This window comes from Somniosus microcephalus, chromosome 13 (genome assembly GCF_052327205.1).
Source record: "Somniosus microcephalus isolate GS21.2 chromosome 13, FLI_Smic_1.0, whole genome shotgun sequence".
In the NCBI taxonomy this organism is placed as follows: domain Eukaryota; kingdom Metazoa; phylum Chordata; class Chondrichthyes; order Squaliformes; family Somniosidae; genus Somniosus; species Somniosus microcephalus.
The window spans coordinates 48,389,593-48,408,305 of NC_140999.1; the positions used below are offsets into that span (position 1 = coordinate 48,389,593).

Consider the following 18,713-nt stretch of genomic DNA (forward strand, 5'->3'; position numbering starts at 1 on the left):
CTCCTTACTTGTGCCTTGTAGATGGTGGAAAGGTTTTGGGGAGTCAGGGGGCGAGACACCCGCCGCAGAATACGTAGCCTCTGACCTGCTCTTCTTGCTACAGTATTTATGTGGCTGGTCCAGTTAAGCTTCTGTTAATGGTGACCCCCAGGATGTTGCTGGTGGGGGATTCAGTGATTTTAATGCTGTTGAATGTCATGAGGAGGTGGTTAGACTCTCGCTTGTTGGAGATAGTCATTGCCTGGCACTTCTATGGCGCAAATGTTACCTGCCACTTATCAGCCTAAGCCTGAACGTCGTCCAGGTCTTGTTGCTTGCGGGCATGGACTGCTTCTTTATCTGAGGAGTTGTGAATGGAGCTGAACACTGCACTCATCAGCAAACATCTCCATTTCTGACCTTATGTTGGAGGGAAGGTCAATTGATGAAGCTGCTGAAGATGTTTGGGCCTAGGATACTGCCCTGAGGAACTCCTGCAGTGGTGTCCTGGGGCTGTGATGATAGACCTTCAACCACCACAACCATCTTCCTTTGTGCTAGGTATGACTCCAGCCAGTGGAGCGTTTTCCCCCCCCGATTCCTATTGACTTCAGTTTTACTAGGGCTCCTTGATGCCACACTTTTTCAAATGCTGCCTTGACGTCAGGGGCAGTCACTCTCACCTTCCCTCTGGAATTCAGCTCCTTTGTCCATGTTTGGACCAAGGCTGCAATGAGGTCGGGAGCCAAGTGTTCTTGGAGGAACCCAAACTGGGTATGAGGGAGCAGGTTATTGGTAAATAAGTGCTGCTTGATAGCACTCTCAATGACGCCTTCCATCACTTTGCTGATGATTGAAAGTAGACTGATGGGGTGCAAAACCATCATTAAATACAGCCCAAGTTCTTTAGGAAGGATGTCAAGGCCTTGGAGAGGGTGCAGAAGAGATTTAAGAGAATGGTACCAGGCATGAGAGACTTCAGGTATATGGAGACACTGGAGAAGTAAGGGTTGTTCTCCTTAGAGCAGGGATGGTTAAGAGGCGATTTAGTAGAGATGTTCAAAATCCTGAATGGTTTTGATAGAGTAAATGAGAAACTGTTTCCACTGGCTATAATGTCAGTAATCAGAGGACACAGATTTAAGGCGATTGGCAAAAGGAGCAGAGACGACAGAAGAAATTATTTTAAAATATATTAACGCTACGATCTGAAATGCACTGGCTGAAAGGGTGGTGGAAGTATATTCAACAGATAATTGGCTAAGTGCATGAAGGGAGCAACATTACACGGGAATAGCGAAAACAGCAGAGGTATGAAAAAATTTGATAGCTCTCCCTAAGAGCCAGCCCGGGTATGATGAGCTGAATAGCCTGCTTCTGTGTTGTACCATTAGAATTCTATGATGCATCTGGTGGGTTTTATTTGTATGTTTAATTGACAACTGAGCTGAAGAGACACATTTAAATTTAGTTTGTTGTTGTTCCTATGATTAATTGGTATGAAGCCAGAGATAGGCCAGATGCAACAAATTCCAGCATCTGGTGCCAATAATACAGTAGCAGCTGTTCAATGCACCTGAGTAAACAGGGCCCTTGGTTCCCTGAAACTTTCAATGTGCCGATCACTTACCAAAGGGACCAACAACTGGCACCACGCTCAGGTATTCACCCAAAGATGCATCAGTGGTGCTCTACACAGTAGGCACTGAAAGGATTTTCAAATTGAGGCATTGTTACCCTTTACACTGGTGTTCTCCAACCTCTCCCTCCAGCCAGAAACGTGCCCAATGCACCCAGCAGCCCTTTAAGGGTTGCTGGTGTTGGATACTGCAGCTCTAGTGTCACAAGATATGCCTGATGCACTTGGTAAGTTGTCCAACACAAAATCAACTCACATCTAGTCAATACTCATTAATAAAACCTTCTCAACAGCACTGACAGTGGCCTGTGTCCAGTCTCCTTTGCAGTTTAAAAAGTAGTCAAAATGATTAATTTTTGTACCTTGAGGAATAGAAGAAAATTTGTCTGCTGTAATTCTACAGAGTCATTGCTTCTGATCACCGTTTTCACTAGCCGTTTGGCCCAACCAAGAATTTTTTTTTATTCTACTGTCTCTCAAATAAGATCGTTTCGTAAGGCTTGTTAAGAAACAGCAACCCAAAATTACTTTATTTTTGGATCCCTAGGCTCACTACAAAGATTACAGGTGTAAGCACATACTGGGTCATAGAAGTCAGGGCTGATTTACAGGTCCTAGACGCAAGTTGACCTTTTGAAAATGTTTCATATTCAAGATTAAGACTGGACTTGATCACCAAGCTTCGGCTGCAGCACATTTTTCTCAAACACGAGAGAGAAATCCTAAATTTAGGAATTGGGAGAAAACATTAGGCTCCAATATACAGCACTGCAGGTGAGACAGATAAATAAGTAACTCTTCAATAAGAGATTGTGCATAAAGTTCCATTAGCATAAATTAAAATTCTGTCAAATAAAAACTTAAGCAGAATTAGTGAACATTTGATTCATACCAAATTAGCCATAATTTGGCCAGTTCTAGCCCTGAACCACTAGTTTTGAACCTTTCAAAGCCATTTTGCCCTTCCACTGTTGCCATATGGCCCCTGGCATTTTAAATGTCATCACTGCCTTTTTGTCAACCTATAGGATGAAACACAGCACTCAATGTTCTCATTTACAACCGAACAAGTTGACAATAGTTGAAGCAGACTGTGTCAAGGTTTAGTTGCACATCTGTACAGCTCAAATTCAGGTTTAAACCTCACTCCAGAGCTTCCCAAGGGAGTGCTATATGGTCAGACGTGTTAGCTTTCGGCTGTATTATTCCCAAGACTGCCTGCTTGTCACAACTATGATAAATCACTATTTCTTGGGGGAACAGAGATGGTCAGTGGTAATATGATAAATATCAACGTAGGCAATTGATGCAACTGCTGTGAGATCTGGGCTTTGAACAAAGGACATTTGCATGCAGTACACAGAACAGATACCAATAATCCCAAATATGTCAGCTCTGATGAGGAAAGGAGGCTTCTGATGGTTTGGAAGCAGCCAGCTGCCTCCAGGGATTTAATCAGCACAAGGATCTCTATCCTATATAGAGAACTCCAGGTTTTCCAACATTCAATTCAACAGACTATAGGACATTGTGTCTCAAGAATCCCCTTGCATAGATTAGACTGGTTTTGCCCCTTCAGCCACCAGGAATGTTGGCATGTCAAGTGCATAGATAGAATTAGGTATTGATACCTTTCAAGATGGAGGACCATTTCCACACAGACATTTCCATTTGTTAAAGAACACAGCCAAATAGACATTTAAGTGAGCACCTACAATGGTAGAAAGATAGATCCTACTGAGAACTAGTGTGCATAGTGAGGGCCAGCACTTCGTGAGGAGAAAGTTAATACCTTCCCAGGCAGCCCCAATAGGATTCAGACTAGCCTCGGGAAAAGGTTAAGTGCCTTGACGTTAGTAGGGATTTTTGCTTTAAGCCAACCTGGGAAACAGTGGCCCAGAATTTGCAGTCAGTGGTGAAACAAGAGGAGTTTGCTGCTGACCCCGCAGTAAGCTTCGCACGAGGATCTCTATCCTGTAGAGAACTTCGGGTTTTCCAACATTCAATTCAACAGACTGGGAATCCCCTTGTGGGAACTGCTGTAACATCAACCAGCTGTCTAAGCAGCCAATCTAAAAGCAGAATTCAGGTAGCAAACAAGGAAGTGAGCAAGCTCTTAATATTCTAATGTGGCGGTACCACTGGGTGTCCCTTATAATACATAATTCCCTTTAACTTAACTGTGGGATATATAGCTTACCTGTTCGGGCCGTTGACCCATTAAGAATGCGTACTAACGTCACGTGACTCACCTAGATGCGAGCCGGCCCAGCTCGACCATCCACTCCTGCGGAGGCCGCCGGCCCAATTTGGCCTCCCGCTCCCACGATGGCCGCCGGCCCAGTTCGGCCTCCTGCTCCCACGACTTCGGCCGCAACGGCCAGCTACAGTTCCGGGTAGACGTGCTGACGTGACCGCCCAAGCGTGGGCAAACGCGGCCGGGCGTGATGACATCATCACGCAATCCACAGGACTGTGGACTCGGTCCTTGTGGTGTCCCTGCTGGGTTAAGACGTACCTACTAGCTCTCCTGCATCCATCTATATTGGCACTGTATTTCATCTGTTTCCTGCATTAAAGAACTTCTTGATTGTTCTCCTGAAGCTGAACTCGATTATTTAGTAGGCATTCATCCAATACCTACTTAATTGAACCCGAATACCTACACTAAGTTGTCAAAAATATTGGAGCAAAACAAAGAATGGTGTTCTCACATGGGGAAAAACCCTAAAATAAAAATACAGAAACTTAGTTTGAAAATTCTTGAATTTAAAAGGGACAAATTTCACTAAAATTGAAATGAGTTTTCCAGGCCCATTTGTTTAGCAGCCAATTCACTGTGAAAACCCCAGTTACATTGTTGAAGTGCCTTATTTCTTAGCTCTGGGTAATGACTCAATACACTCTTGGATTCGTCAGACGGACAGGCCTTTTATTTCACTTGCAAGGGGAATCAGTACCTCCACTCAAGGGGTGGGGCTACTATTCCAATGATACAGCGTAAGCGTTCCATATTTATACAGTGTAACAAACAAGTTTAATTGACATTCCTTTGTTCCTCAATCAGGATACATTTTAGATTAATCATCAGGTCTTACGACATATTGACAGAAGGATCCTGGACACATAAGTCAACCGTTAATCTATAACAGGACATGAATCGTATAACCAGAGGTCCTCTTTAATCTTAATCATGTATCGGGATGCTAGGTTTGCTTACGGTCGCAAGTTGTCAGGTCACTGGGTACTTCAAACGGAACCCATTGTTTCACTTCTACATTCTCATTAGGTGGGCAGACATCTGTCCTTGGCTGTAATCAAAGTACGTGCAATAGCTCTAGTTACACATCGACTCTTGACCGGTGTCAAGTCTGAAAACTTTTACCCAGCAAGCACCTGAAATTAACCCCTTATAATATGTAGATTTCCTCAACATCTAATCCTTTTAGGTTTAACTTTTAGTGGGGAATTTGTGTACTTTCTGCAGCAGAGCCAAAGTTTGTCAGTTTCCTGGATTTGGGTGATTAGATTGTCCACACACAGGGCAGGATTTGGTGCATGAGGAAATCCTGAAGTTGGTCAGTTTCAAAGGCAGAATTATGGCAAACACTGCCAATTCAGTCATCCTGACCACAAATTCCAGGCTAATGTATTCTTTCCACTCAGCTAGGTTGGTCAACTTATGCTGGGCACCTCAGTATTGCAAATTAGTTTATACTAGCAAGTGTCCTAATGACTTTACATGACAAGTTGACATTCCTCAAATCCCATTCTGGGATGGCCGACAGTTCAGTGGCATTTATAAGTGCCATCTCTATAGCAGAGACGGTGGCATAGTGGTTAGCACTGTTGCCTCACAGCCGGCCTCGGGTGACTGTGCAAACTCCACACAGACATTCTCTCCGTGGGTTTCCTCCGGGTGCTCTGGTTTCCTCCCACAGTCTGAAGATGTGCGGGTTAGGTTGATTGGCTATGATAAATTGACCCTTAGTGTTAGGGGGATTAAATACGTGGGGTTACGGGGATCGGGTGGGATATGTGCCGGTGCAGGCTCGATGGGCCGAAATGGCCTCTATCTGCACTGTGGGGTTTCTGTGATTTCAAACAATTTGTACAACTCTGGTTGAATTTCCAACCCATCAATTGTCATGTCAGATACAAGTCAAAGATTTTTGCCAATGACACCACAGTGGGTGTATAACCATCAGGAATGTCATTGATGATCAGTAACCATCCTGACTATAGTTATAAGCTCTGAAGTAGCAGCCTCAATCTCCCATTAGATTTGAAATTGGTCAGGTCCCAGTTGGTGAAAGACATTCAACATGGAGTAAGGCTTTCCATAGAGAATGGTAAGAATCTTGCAACTATGCACAAGCTAAATCATTATAAATCAGGAGAGGTTAGCTGAAGAGCTGAAACTAGAGGACTGTGGTCAGTGACTACTGTAACATCCAAAGCAAATGCTATTGCACAAGTGTTTAATCATCTGCAAAACTGTCAGCAGCCTTGATCTGATCACCAACCACAATAGGCAATTGCTTGGATTGGGGGGGGGGGGGGAAGAAACATCAGTCTGCATTTCTCCAGCCTAAAGCAAATAGAAAATTACCTTTACACAACTCCTATTAACACTAAACCCTTTATTTAAAAACCAGAATAAACCTGCCCAGGACAAGAACTGACAAGTGAAATAGTAACTTAAATTGCATTATACAGCACCAAGGATAAAATGTATGCCACAAGTTAAAGAAAAGCTCAATTAACATTGTGCTAAAGATATTGGGGGAAAATGCGGTTGGTTAGTGCTGGGTGGGGGGGGGCACTTGGTGCTAAAAACTTAGTGCCCAAACTGTTACGTCCGTGTATAATGAGACACGGACTGCGGTGAACGGTACAAACAGGTGTTTACTCAACGTGGCTCACACTGCAACTGATCTGTACAGATTACTACTCAGTTATATACAGGTGTGGTTACTGCCGGTACTGCAGTATACATGAGCTGTAAAACTAGTTTCCCCCCCTTAAAAGGTATATACATTACTTGAACGTGGCAATTTTAGCACCGCCCACAAAATTGAGCAGTCATTTTGCAGCGGCACTGAACTACCGCCACGAACTCCTGCACATTGAGACGTCAGTCAAGCGTGCAACACCCCGGACCAGATATTGAGTCACGCCCCCTGCCTTAGCGCCTGCCATTAGGAACAGGTAGAGGGGAACTTTAGGTCAGGAAGGGGCTGGGGAGCACTATTTAAAGGTGGGCAAAATTTTTGGTACACAGGTTGAGGGAGACATTTAACACTGTCCCAAGGAGTTTGGGCTTCAGCACCAGTTGATGTTCCCAAGCAACAAGCTCTTTCCCTGGGCCTATTCATTAGCGCTGCCATCACTCCCACCCCCCCCTCCCCGGAAAATCCAATTCGGAATCCCCAAAGCAAATCAAAGAGCTCAGGTGACCTAGAGGCACATCATCCAAAACCATCTATCTTTTCTGCACAGCCACCACCAGAAACACATCCAGCTCCCTTTAAACCAAGCCTGCTCTCACCACAAGTCAAAATAATTGAAATGGCTGCAAAACCACATGTCAAAATGAAGTTTAATGCCACCAGCACGGTAGTCATCAAAATATAAACAGTCCTACATTGAGAAAGAGCACGTGCGAGAGAAAAAAAAAAACCCACTTTATTCTTTGCATGTTGAGGAGACTCAGTCACAAGTCTGTAGATTCAAGTCCACTACAGACTCAAGCATAATGTAAGCAGACATTTCAGCAGTGCCAAACAAGCTATATTTAGTCTAAACCTAATAGTTTTCCAATTGTACATGGTTGCATCATTCAGATCTCTGCTGGAGATTCTAGTTCAAATGCAACTTGGTCTTTGTGCCTTTAGGACAGTGTGCTCTAGGCTCACTTCATTTACTCCAGCTCTTGTGGAACCCATTGAATAATCCTATGACACTGAAGTCTGTGGAGCAGGTGTTCAAGCATTGTCCAAGGGCCACTTGGAAACCTGGAAGTCAGGGGGTGGGGCACACAGCACTGTTCATTTGCTTAGAACCTAGGGTTTAGAATTCATCCACTGCTGAGGTAGTGCCAAGAACAGCACCTATTTAATATCTGTTAGTCTGTCATGTTTGAATTTAAGACCAAGTCACCCAGGCTTCAAAGACCAGAATCCCAGTGGTCAGGACCTCAATTTTGAACAGCTGCTTCAGAAGGAGTACAGGATGCAAACTAAATATTCAGTCTCATTGCTACTGGTCAAAAATTTGCAAGGATAGTCCTTAAATATTTGGGAAACATTGAAGTAAAGGGAATTAAACATTTTCTTCATCCCTGCAATGTCCTTCATAAGCCCAGTGGCACTGCACCAATAGGAACATTTTCCCATTGGTTTGGACGGACTTAACCAAGGTCCTAGAGCTGAAGCATGTTGATCAGCCATACTACTCCATGTAGTAAAGTGTGGATGTTAATTGAAAAGCATCTTCAGTCAAGACACAGCAAGGTGCAGCCATTTACTTGACCCAAAAAACCCTTACCTAGGCAAGTGAATGTTACATTTGCAGAATGAATTGGATAGCTTCTGACTTCACAATCACATTCCACAAGATTACAATCTAGTCAGTCATCCTGGTCAGTTCCCCAAATAGCAATGTATTGAGAGTTACCAAAGAGCCTGAAATGCAAGGGCTACCCAAGGCCTGCAAGAAGATGCAAAGGAAAGTTTGGCAAATGCAAAACCTAAAGATTTACTCCATAATCTACAAACCACAGTTAGTGTGAAAGCCAGTACTAAGAAAAGTAAACTGAAGACAATTATAAAGTTATTGCACCAATTAGGTCATAAGCTAGACCCCAGAAAACAATCAGTAGCTGAATTTTTTGGAATGCCACTGCAAGTAGGTGGTTAGTAATTTTTAATTAATGCAGTCACTTCAGTAATGAGAACAGATGTGATGGTCTGATGAAACAGTCACCATAGGAATGGAGGTCTGGGGGTTTACTTACAGCAAGTAGGCATAAGCTAATCCAATATCCTACAGCTGCTTTATAGGGTTTCTGTACTGGAGTCAGATGGGTAGAATTAGATTTGCACTACACTGGTTCATTTTACATGCAATGGTTTATTACAATAATTACAAAATTGCATAGAGCCATTAGTCAGTATCTTCATATTAAGGCAGACTAGTTGCAATTGCAAGACACTTGTTCACTGCATTTAGTGTAAACTAGTCACATGTTTACAAATTACCAAGCTGCAAAAAACACTAGATACAAATGAAGTTGCTTCAAAACCCTAAAGAGTTAGCCCACTAAATAAAGCCAGCCAAGATTAAGGCAACGTTATACTGAATGTATTTGCAGTCAATGTACTTTAGTTTGGAAAGAAGTGCTAGAGATAAACAACTACGCCAGCGAGGCTTTCAATTCAAGCATCCAGCCTAACAAGGAAAAGACCCCAATCTATTGAGACTTGTCAATTCCAGTGGGTTTCATTTCTACTGGCTCCTGGCCTTCTGTCAGCTGTGGAAAAAAGGGTCCCACCAGCCAGCTAAGGGGAGTGTTGTGAAGCACATAATCCATCACCCCATCCATTGCCTCACGGATCTTCAGCAGTTGCTCTTTACTCTGCTAGGAATGGTGTAGACAGATCCTGGAAGGAGCTGGCAGATGAAAGAGCGGTTGATCTCTTTTGCTAGTTTACAGATATGCTGCACTTGATCTTCAATATTCTGAGGAAGACCATGAACATTCGAAGCCAGGGTCCAGCAGATGGTTTGTAGCCGATCAGAGAAATTCTGAATCATAGCCAGTGTTTTGGATTCAATTTGCTAGAATTAAAAAAAAGTTTAAGTTTCAATCTGTACCCAATGTTGCACAAGCAAGTTTTATATTTATCCTGGTATTACTTGCCCATTGGAAGGCAATGAAAACAGTCAAATTGCTTGCAAACTTCATGGAATTTCCCAAGGGGGTGGGGGGGGGGGGTTGACAAGGGGGCAGAGTGCCTGGCCATTGACAAGTTAGTGAATATCAAGAAGAATGGATCCAAGAACATTGAAGTGTGCCCTACTACCATTAAATGCTTGTGTGCCAACCAAATAGTTCCTCACTAATCCAAACTGGTGCAAGTTTAAACAGATATCTTCTTGCTTTCTGATCTAAAAAAGGGAAATCCTGAAGTGTAGTTAGTTTTAGACAAATGCTCTCAAGGAGGCAACACAAATGAAGTTGTTGGGTAGGTGAGAAACTTCTCTTGGATCAAGGCCATTGCATGTTTTATGTTCATCTTTAACTAGCTCAGACAATATTGGTTTAATGCCTCTTCAGGATTGCAACACTGATACTACACCAAATTATCCAAGTTATGTTGAAGTCTCACGAGTGGGGCTACTAACAGCCAAGCTGACAGTTATGCTTTTAAAGTGGTACCATACATTGTATTTGAACTGAACTAGGTGGACATGGTACATGCATATGGGTAATGTAATATACGAAAATGCAGACAGTTGGAGCTATTGAACACAAAATGCCATGTGTTGGTGCAGGGCAAGTCACCTGCTGAAATAGCAGTGCTGATCCAGTTACTGCAGGTAGAAATGGCCTAGGTGGCATTTATCAAAAATCCTTCACAAGGAGGGTGAAGAGACAGTGGTTGCCTCTTTAACATCTCAATTGCTAGACATCATGAACTTCCAGGGGAGAAGAGGATGGGAAAAGACAAATTACACATCAGACTGCCTCTGCATTAGCAATTGCTCAAGTTCTTACTTCAGGTTTCTCAGACAGCTCCTCTTTTGCTTTGCCATCTGGCTGCTGCTTTCTCCAGTCAAGCAGAATCAGATTCAAAGTTGCTCAAACATCCTGTAGCTTGAAATGTGCTGATTCTGCTCCTTTCTTGGCCATTTCAATCTAGAAGTACATGAGTCACATTTAGTCAGGATAGTCATGCATTCTAGCAATCAAGGTTAAAGGGTGAATTAGTGTATTCAGAGGAAAAGCCAACCAGAATGGGGTGAAGCGTGAACTTAGCTACTATGCAAAAGGAGCAGACACTTTTTGGGGGGGGGGTAAAGAGGAAAAACGTCAACTTGAACAAGATCTCCAGTAGGACAATCTTTCAGGCATGTTGAAGCTACACAGTGTACAAGTCAGACTTATCTAGGGCATAATGTTATTGTAGTCTCCAATCTTTATCCTTGAAGGTGAAATGAAACAGGAATCAATCTCAGTTGATTAGTGATGTTGAACTTTATGCAAAATTGGCAGTGCAAGAGCACAGCTAATATGGCATCCACATACAGACTGCACAAGACAGTTTTTTCCTTACCAGATTTACAAGGTTGTGGAGATGAGAGAGGGTCTCCTGACCATTCTGCTTGGCTTGCTGTATCTTGGCTATGGAACACTGGTATGCACGATTACAAACCTTTGAGGACAAAGAGCCCAAGCGTACATAATAACTCTGCTCCTGTACTGTTGCAGTGTCAGAACCTTCAGAAGTAGCCACTTTTGCTGAAAGAAAAATCAGAATCTTTAGGCTAGATATCAGGAGGCAGCACTTTGTTACTGCAATATATGAACCATGTACAATCAAGACAATAATGGACTCTATCCACCCATTTCATCTCTGGGAAAGATCTGGATAAATACTGCCTAATCTCCCCCAAAATCAATCAAGCAACAACTAACAATATGAAGCCACTTCTACATTTCTGATATTCAGCCTTGGCCAGCCATCCTCCACAGATATCAAGACCATCCATGCTCAAAGCACCCTCTGCCACCACAATCCCAGCAGCACAGGACTTCCTCTGTCCCCTTGGAATATTTGGTCATCGCCATCTATATTTATCCCTATAACACCCAGTTCACTTTCCAACCATATATGTATACAACTCATTTTCTGTTCGTGTCAGATTTCCAACATCCACAGCATTTTGATTATATCTACATCGACTGTCTTTCAGCATTCTAAAGACTTATATTGTGCCTCCTCAATGTTTTGTTCCTCAGTGAATGAAACTTGCATGAATCTGCTCATAACAGAGGCCCAAATATGGGAATCAGCCTCATCACATCATGGTGTGAGATAGAAGGTAATCATGTGAGGACTTGCCGAGAATGGTTGTATGACACTCTTGACTGCTGAGCTACCCCAGACTAGACTGAGCATTGTATATAGTTAGCAGATTGGAAGGATCCTGCCCTGGGAGTGTATGCTAGGCTGAAGTAGCAGAGCCTGGTCTCCAATCTTGTATCCCCTTGCCATTGGACCAAGACCTTGCTCTGTCAAGCCCATGTGGTAGCTGGTGTGCAATGGCCACCCCACATTAAGAACTCCCACAGGCATCATCACGCTTGAAAATGAAGTTCAGGACCTGGAACATCAGGGCCCTCATGGACAACTCCAACAGCAACAGACCGGAATGCCATACTGCTATAGAGACTAGGTCCCGCATTGGACTCAAGTCACCAGAGAACTTGGTGTGGAAGCAAGTCAGCCTCAGTTCAGAGGGGCTGCCTAAGAGGAGAAGACACCTGCAAGAATATTCCTTCCTCCCCAGGAGATAGTTGCAAGTTCATGGTCTTCTTCGGCAGTCCCTCAGAACCAAGGATGACTTGCTTCCAATTTAAAAATGAGTTCGCAGGTGACTGAGGAGTCCAATGTGGGACCTACAGTCTGTCACAGGTGGGGCAGACGGTGGTTGAAGGGGCGGGATGCTTGGGTTGACGTGCGCTCCTTGCACTTGGCTTCCGCTTGCTCCCGGCGAAGAGACTCGAGGTGTTCGGCGCCTTCCCGGATGCTTCTCCTCCACTTTGTGCGGTCTTGGGCCAGGGATGCCCAGGTGTCGGTGGGGATGTTCCACTTTTTCAAGGAGGCTTTGAGGGTGTCCTTGAAGCGTTTCCTCTGCCCACCTGGGGCTCTTGCTGTGCCAATAGAAGGGGCAACAGGAGAACTCAAGCTGGGTTGGTCAAGGATTAGCCATGCCCTAAGCAAGATTTGATTTTTGGAAAAACCTCAAGCAGCATTTATTACTTAATAGCAGAAGATGACACTACCCAACCTGGCGTATTCAATATGGGCTCATTGAAGCAGATTGAAATGCAACACAGTCAAGGGCATTCAGTCATTTTAACTAGCAGAGAGTGACATGTAGTAAAGGTTTCAGGTTTGTAGTTACCTAGCTCTTCCTTGGTCATGGGAAGATAGTGATCAACCAGCTCCTCAGATTTGGAGAGAGAAATATCCAGACCAGTAGCCACCAGCTGACCCACAGCACTGGCACCTTCAACCACAACTGCTTTAGTTCTTTCCAAGTTGCCTTGTACTGCAGTTGTCATCATGTCTACAACCCCCATCATTGATTCTTTTACATCAGTCATGGTTGATGTCACTAGTGCCTTTGTTTCAGCAAGGACCTGTAATATCATGGAATAGCAGGTCAAAAAATATAGGCTAGCAAGTATGAAGTTATTCCATTCTAAAGAAGGTTTAATTCCAACTGATCAAGTGAGCATTTGAATAGAGGCTTCAGCTATGAGTGACTTAATCATGGAGACAATTGTCACCCAACGTCTACTAAAAATGGTCACAGGATCAAAGTCCAGGGCTTAAATAATCTAGGTTAATTATTTAGAGGGGGTGTCCTCTGGTTGAGATGTTAATCAGAGGCCATTTGCCTGTTCAAGTGCACAATTCACAGGTACTATAGAACCAGGAGAGCTCACCTGGACTCCCATTAGTTATTTAAGAAAAAAAGGAGATAGGACCAAACAGATAGCTGACAAGTCAGCACAGAAGATTATCAATTAAAGATACTAAAAGTAGTGTTTTCCTTTTATTTGTTTTTATGGGATCAGGGTGTTTCTGGCCATGCCAGCATTTATTGCCTACTTCTAGTGGCCCTCGAGAAGGTGGCAGTGAGCTGCCTTCTTGAACCGCTGCAGTATATGTGATGATGGTACTCCCACAGTGCTGTTAGGTAGGGAGTTCCAGGATTTTGACCCAGCGATGAAGGATTAGCGATATACTTCTAAGTCAGGATGGTGTGTGGCTTGGAGGTGGTGGTGTTCCCATGCACCTGCTGCCCTTGTCCTTCTAGGTGGAAGAGGTAGTGGGGTTGGGAGATGCTGCCGTGCATCTTGTAGATGGTACACACTACAGCCATGGTACGCCAGTGGTGGAGGGAGTGAATGTTTAAGGTGGTGGATCAGGTGCCAATGAAGCAGGCTGCTGTGTCTTGGATGGTGTCAAGCTGAGTGTTGTGGGAGATGCACTCATCCAGGCAAGTAAGGAGTATTCCATCACTCCTTACTTGTACCTTGTAGATGGTGGAAAGGTTTTGGGGAGTCAGGAGGAGAGACACTCACTACAAAATACCTAGCCTCTAACCTGCTCTCGTTTCCACAGTGTGTGTGGCTGGTCCAGTTAAGCTTCTGGTTAATGGTGACAGCCACGATGTGGATAGTGGGGGATTTGGCGATGGTAATGCCATTGAATGTCAAGGGGAGGTGGTTAGACTCGTGTGTTAGAGAGTCATTGCCTGGCACTTGTGGCATGAATGTTACCTGCCACTAATCAGCCCAAGCCTGAACATCATCCAGGTCTTGTTGCATGCACTGCTTCATTAAATCGGAGTTGTGAATGGTGCTGAACATTGTGCAGTCATCAGCATCAGCTCCCATTTCTGACCTTATGTTGGAGGGAAGATTAATTGATGAAGCTGCTGATGGTTGGGCCTAGGACACTGCCCTGAGGAACTCCTGCAGGTGATGTCCTGGGGCTGTGATGATTGACCTTCAACCACCACAACCAGCTTCCTTTGTGCTAGGCATGACTCCAGCCAATGGAGCATTTCTCCCCTCCCCCAATGCCATGGACTTCAGTTTTACTAGGGCTCCTTGATGCCAGACTGTCAAATGCTGCCTTGATGTAAAGGGCAGTCACTCATCTCACCTCTGGAATTCAGCTCCTTTGTCGATGTTTGGACCAAGGCTGTAATGAGGTTGGGTGCAGAGTGGTCTTGGTGGATCCCAAACTGGGCATCAGTGAGCCGCTTATTGGCAAGTGCCGCTTGATAGCACTGTCGATGACACTTTCCATCACTTTGCTGATGATTGAGAGTAGACTGATGGGGCGGTATTTGGCCGGGTTGGATTTGTCCTGCTTTTTGTGGACAGGACATATCTGGGCAGTTTGCTACATCGTCAGACAGATGCCAGTGTTGTAGCTGAACTGGAACTGCTTGGCCAGAGGCACAGCTAGTTCTGGAGCACAGCCTTCAGTACGATAGCTGGGATGTTGTTGGGCCTATAGCCTTTGCTGTATCCAGTGCACTCAACCATTTCTTGATATCACATGGAGTGAATTGAATTTGCTGAAGACTGGCTTCTGTGATGGTGGGGACCTCAGGAGTAGGCCAATGTGGATCATCCACTCGGCACTTCTGGCTGAAGTTGGTTGCAAATGCTTCAGCCTTGTCCTTTGCACAGGTGCTGGGCTTCACCATTGAGGATGGGGATATTCTTGGAGCCTACTCCTCCCCCTCCCCTGTAAGTTGTTTAATGGTCCACCACCATACATGACTGGATGTGGCAGGACTGGTGTGCTTTGATCTGATCTTGATTGTGGGAATTGCTTTGCCCCCATCTATAGCATGCTGCTTCTGCTTTTTAAGCATGCATGTAGTCCGGTGTTGCAGCTTTCCAGGTTGGCACCTCACTTTTAGGTACACTTGGTGCCATTCCTGGCATGCTCTTCTACACTCGTTGAACTAGGGTTGGTCCCCTGGCTTGGTGGTAATGGTAGAGCGAGTTATATGCTGGGCCGTGAGGTTACAGATTGTGGTGAAATACAATGCTGCTGTTGATGGCCCACAGTGCCTCAGATGCCTAGTTTTGAGCTGCTATATCTGTTCTGAATCTATCCCATTTAGCACAGTGGTAGTGCCGTACCACATGGAGGGTGTTCAGTGTGAAGACGGGACTTCACTTGGTCGCAGGCCCAGACTGGCGGTTATGTCCTTTAGGACTCTGCCAGCTCTGGTGCTACTGAGCCACTTTTGGTGATGGACATTGAAGTCCCCCACCCAGAGGACATTCTGTGCCCTTGCTACTCTGGATTAGGACCTATTAAGCTACAAGTTTCCATAAGAGCAAATAGCATTTTCTCCTTTGATGTTATAAACCAACTATACAACACTAACCTGGTCTGTCGGCTGATGCAGGATAGGAAGCTTCTCCTCCAGCTTGTCCAAGCCTTTGCAGGCATAGTCATTGGCTGCTGCAACTGAACATAGTCAAAAAAAAATCCAGGACAGAGTGGCTGCAGTTCTGCCATTTGCCTGTAAAGAGAATTGCCATATACTGGCAGCAGAAGTAATGTCATGGCACTGCTCCAGGAAGGACAATGCAAATGTATTCATGATGCCAGTTAGCATGAATTCAAAACATAAAATGCTCTCAATTTCAAATTAGGATGAAAGTTTGACTAGAGCAGTCTCAATGCATGTGTGGTTAGCCACCTTTCACATCTATAACCAAGCCTCGCACATTACTAAATAACAGAAAATGCTGGATAAACTCAGCAGGCCAGGCAACATCCATGGAGAGAAATTAGAGTTGACGTCTCAGGTCAAAACCCTTTATCAAGACTAAAGAGGCACAGGGAATGAAATAGATCAAGAGGCCGGGCTGGGAGAGAACAAGAGACAAGACATTAAGAGGTATTCAAAACGAGATGGTGATAGGACTAGTGGAGACAAAAGACAGCTCTAGATTAGGTATGAAATGCACTGGCAGAATGGGAGACAGCTGCCATGTGGGGGAGAGAGAAGGGGCCAGGGGGAAGGGGGTGGGAAGGAGGAAACCAAAACAAAGGTGTGGATAAAAAAAGTAATACAGGCCAAGGTTATGATCTGAAATTGTTGAACTCTATAGAGTGTCCGGAAGGCTGTGAAGTGCCTAATCAGAACATGAGGTGCTGTTCCTAGAGTTTACGGTCACCCAATCTGCATTTGGTTTCCCCAATGTAGAGGAGACTGCATCGTGAGCAGCGAATACAATATACTAGATTGCAAGAAGTACAAGTAAATGGCTGTTTCACCTGGAAGGGGTGTTTGGGGCCCTGGACAGTGGGAGGGGAGGGTGGTTTGGGGGGGAGGGGGGAAGAGGAGGTATAAGGGGAGGTGTTACATCTCTTGCACAGGAAGCAGCCAGGCAAAGGGGAAGGGGTGCTGGGGGTGATAGAGGACTGGATTAGGGTGTCTCGGAGGGAGCGGTCCCTACGGAATGCTGAAAGGGGAGGGGAAGATGTGTTTGGTGGCAGGATCACTTGTGGTGGTGGAAAATGATCCATTGAATGTGGAGGCTGGTGGGGTGAAAGGTGTGGACAAGGGGAACCCTATTGTGGTTCCGGGAGGGAGGGGCAGGAGCTTATAGTTGGGTACATCTCATCCAATAGCCTGGGAAAAGCAGCAACAACTGCATTTATTTGAACTGGACCTTATCTACAAGGAGCCAAAATTATGCATAGCTGTGACTGCTCAGATTCAAGTGAAGTGTACATTTACTTCATTTCAATTTACTCCCAGCCAAGGAGCACTGTATACCACACTGTTTCTTCTGTATTGTCTAGTATGGTTATTGATGGCATGCCTAGTGTTTATAAAAACCCTCATGACTCCTTACTTTGAGGCTCCAGCTTGTCCATAATTGGTTTAGCACCACTGGCAGCTACAGCTGAAATAGTTTTCACTCCCTGCTCTGCCAGATCACAAACAGTCTTCACAGCAGGGTAGCTCTCCTTGGTGCTAGTGTATGCAGCAGATACCTGGTCACAGGCAGAGCTCACAAGCGGCAGGCTCGTCACCCGATCAACCACATTCTGAAACAGAAGTCAAAATCATTGCCCAGGCATTGGTATATTGAAAGAATAGCATCTGCTTACATCAAAGTATCTATTCTACAATTATTCCATGGTCCAACTTATGAACATTAATTTTCACCATCTACATATAGTTAGTATCAAAGTATATCCTCAAAACTAGTAACTATGGGCAGGACATGAAATCAAGATGCTTTCAGGAAACTAAAAAACAGCTCACCAGTCACAAACCAAGGAACAGCACCATTTTCAGTTCAGGGTGCAGGACAGTCAAGATATAGATCTCTGCTTCAACTAGTTTAAACTAACTGGCCCTGAACCCAGCCCACTATACAAGTGATAACAATGTGTGTTAACTAGCTAGCTACGAAACTGTAATTAGTTATTTTTAGAAAAGTGTGAGTGCAGGTAAACATTTAGGTGCAATCAGGAGATTTGTAGCACGAGCACATTCTGGTCTTGAGCGGCACTCATGGAGCCAAGCCATCACACCCAACCAGGATTCAAGGTTGTAGTTAGTAGCAGTCTTGCCATAGCTAGCAGAGGAGACAGCCAGTCATCTCTCAACTTGGGGAAAGGCAAGGCCAACAGTCACTGGATTAAGTAATGGGCATTAACTACTGGAACAGCATATTATAGCAAATTTACTCATGCTTATACTTAGCAGAGAACAGGCAATTACTTAAAAAAAGGCAAACCCTAACTCAGTAACCCCTTATTTTTCTATAGTGCGTCCATAGCTTTACAAGTTGGCAGATTAAGCAAGTGAACATTACACCCAAAAAAGCGTTATCACATTCCCTCCACACACACACACGCTGTACCTGTTGGCTCCCATTTTCTTTGTCTTCTGCAGTTTTTGGAACAATTTCTGCTGTTGCCGATGCCATGATGAGCCACAAAACCCTAGAGATGGGGAGAGGGGGAAGAGGGGGAGAGAGACACACACAGACAGAGATGAAAACATTTCTTCCAAGTTTTCTAGGACACCAATCCCCTAAAGTATTGGAAATTGTGGAAGAAATTTAATCTTGTTAAGGTTCTGCTAGAACAATGCTTGCAAATTACTTTTTAGGATATGTTTTGGTCCTAGGTCTGTACAGAAGCTAAGTAAATGGTAGATCTGTTGTGTTAGTTTAACTTTTCAAGCTTGTGTACAGGCAGTTTGCATATGCAGTATTCTTGGCTCCTTTTGA

At 44.4% G+C, this 18,713-nt stretch overlaps 1 pseudogene across 1 annotated transcript; it reads right to left on the bottom strand.

The window, feature by feature from the left end:
• Positions 1-9,024: 9,024 nt before the first annotated feature.
• On the bottom strand, positions 9,025-18,420 carry LOC147108301 (perilipin-3-like; annotated as a pseudogene). Its single transcript, XR_015080566.1, has 7 exons — positions 18,342-18,420; positions 17,322-17,517; positions 15,839-15,921; positions 12,815-13,052; positions 10,960-11,144; positions 10,401-10,541; positions 9,025-9,460 (listed from the first exon to the last, which is right to left on the bottom strand). The product of XR_015080566.1 is annotated as a perilipin-3-like (transcript).
• Positions 18,421-18,713: the final 293 nt, after the last annotated feature.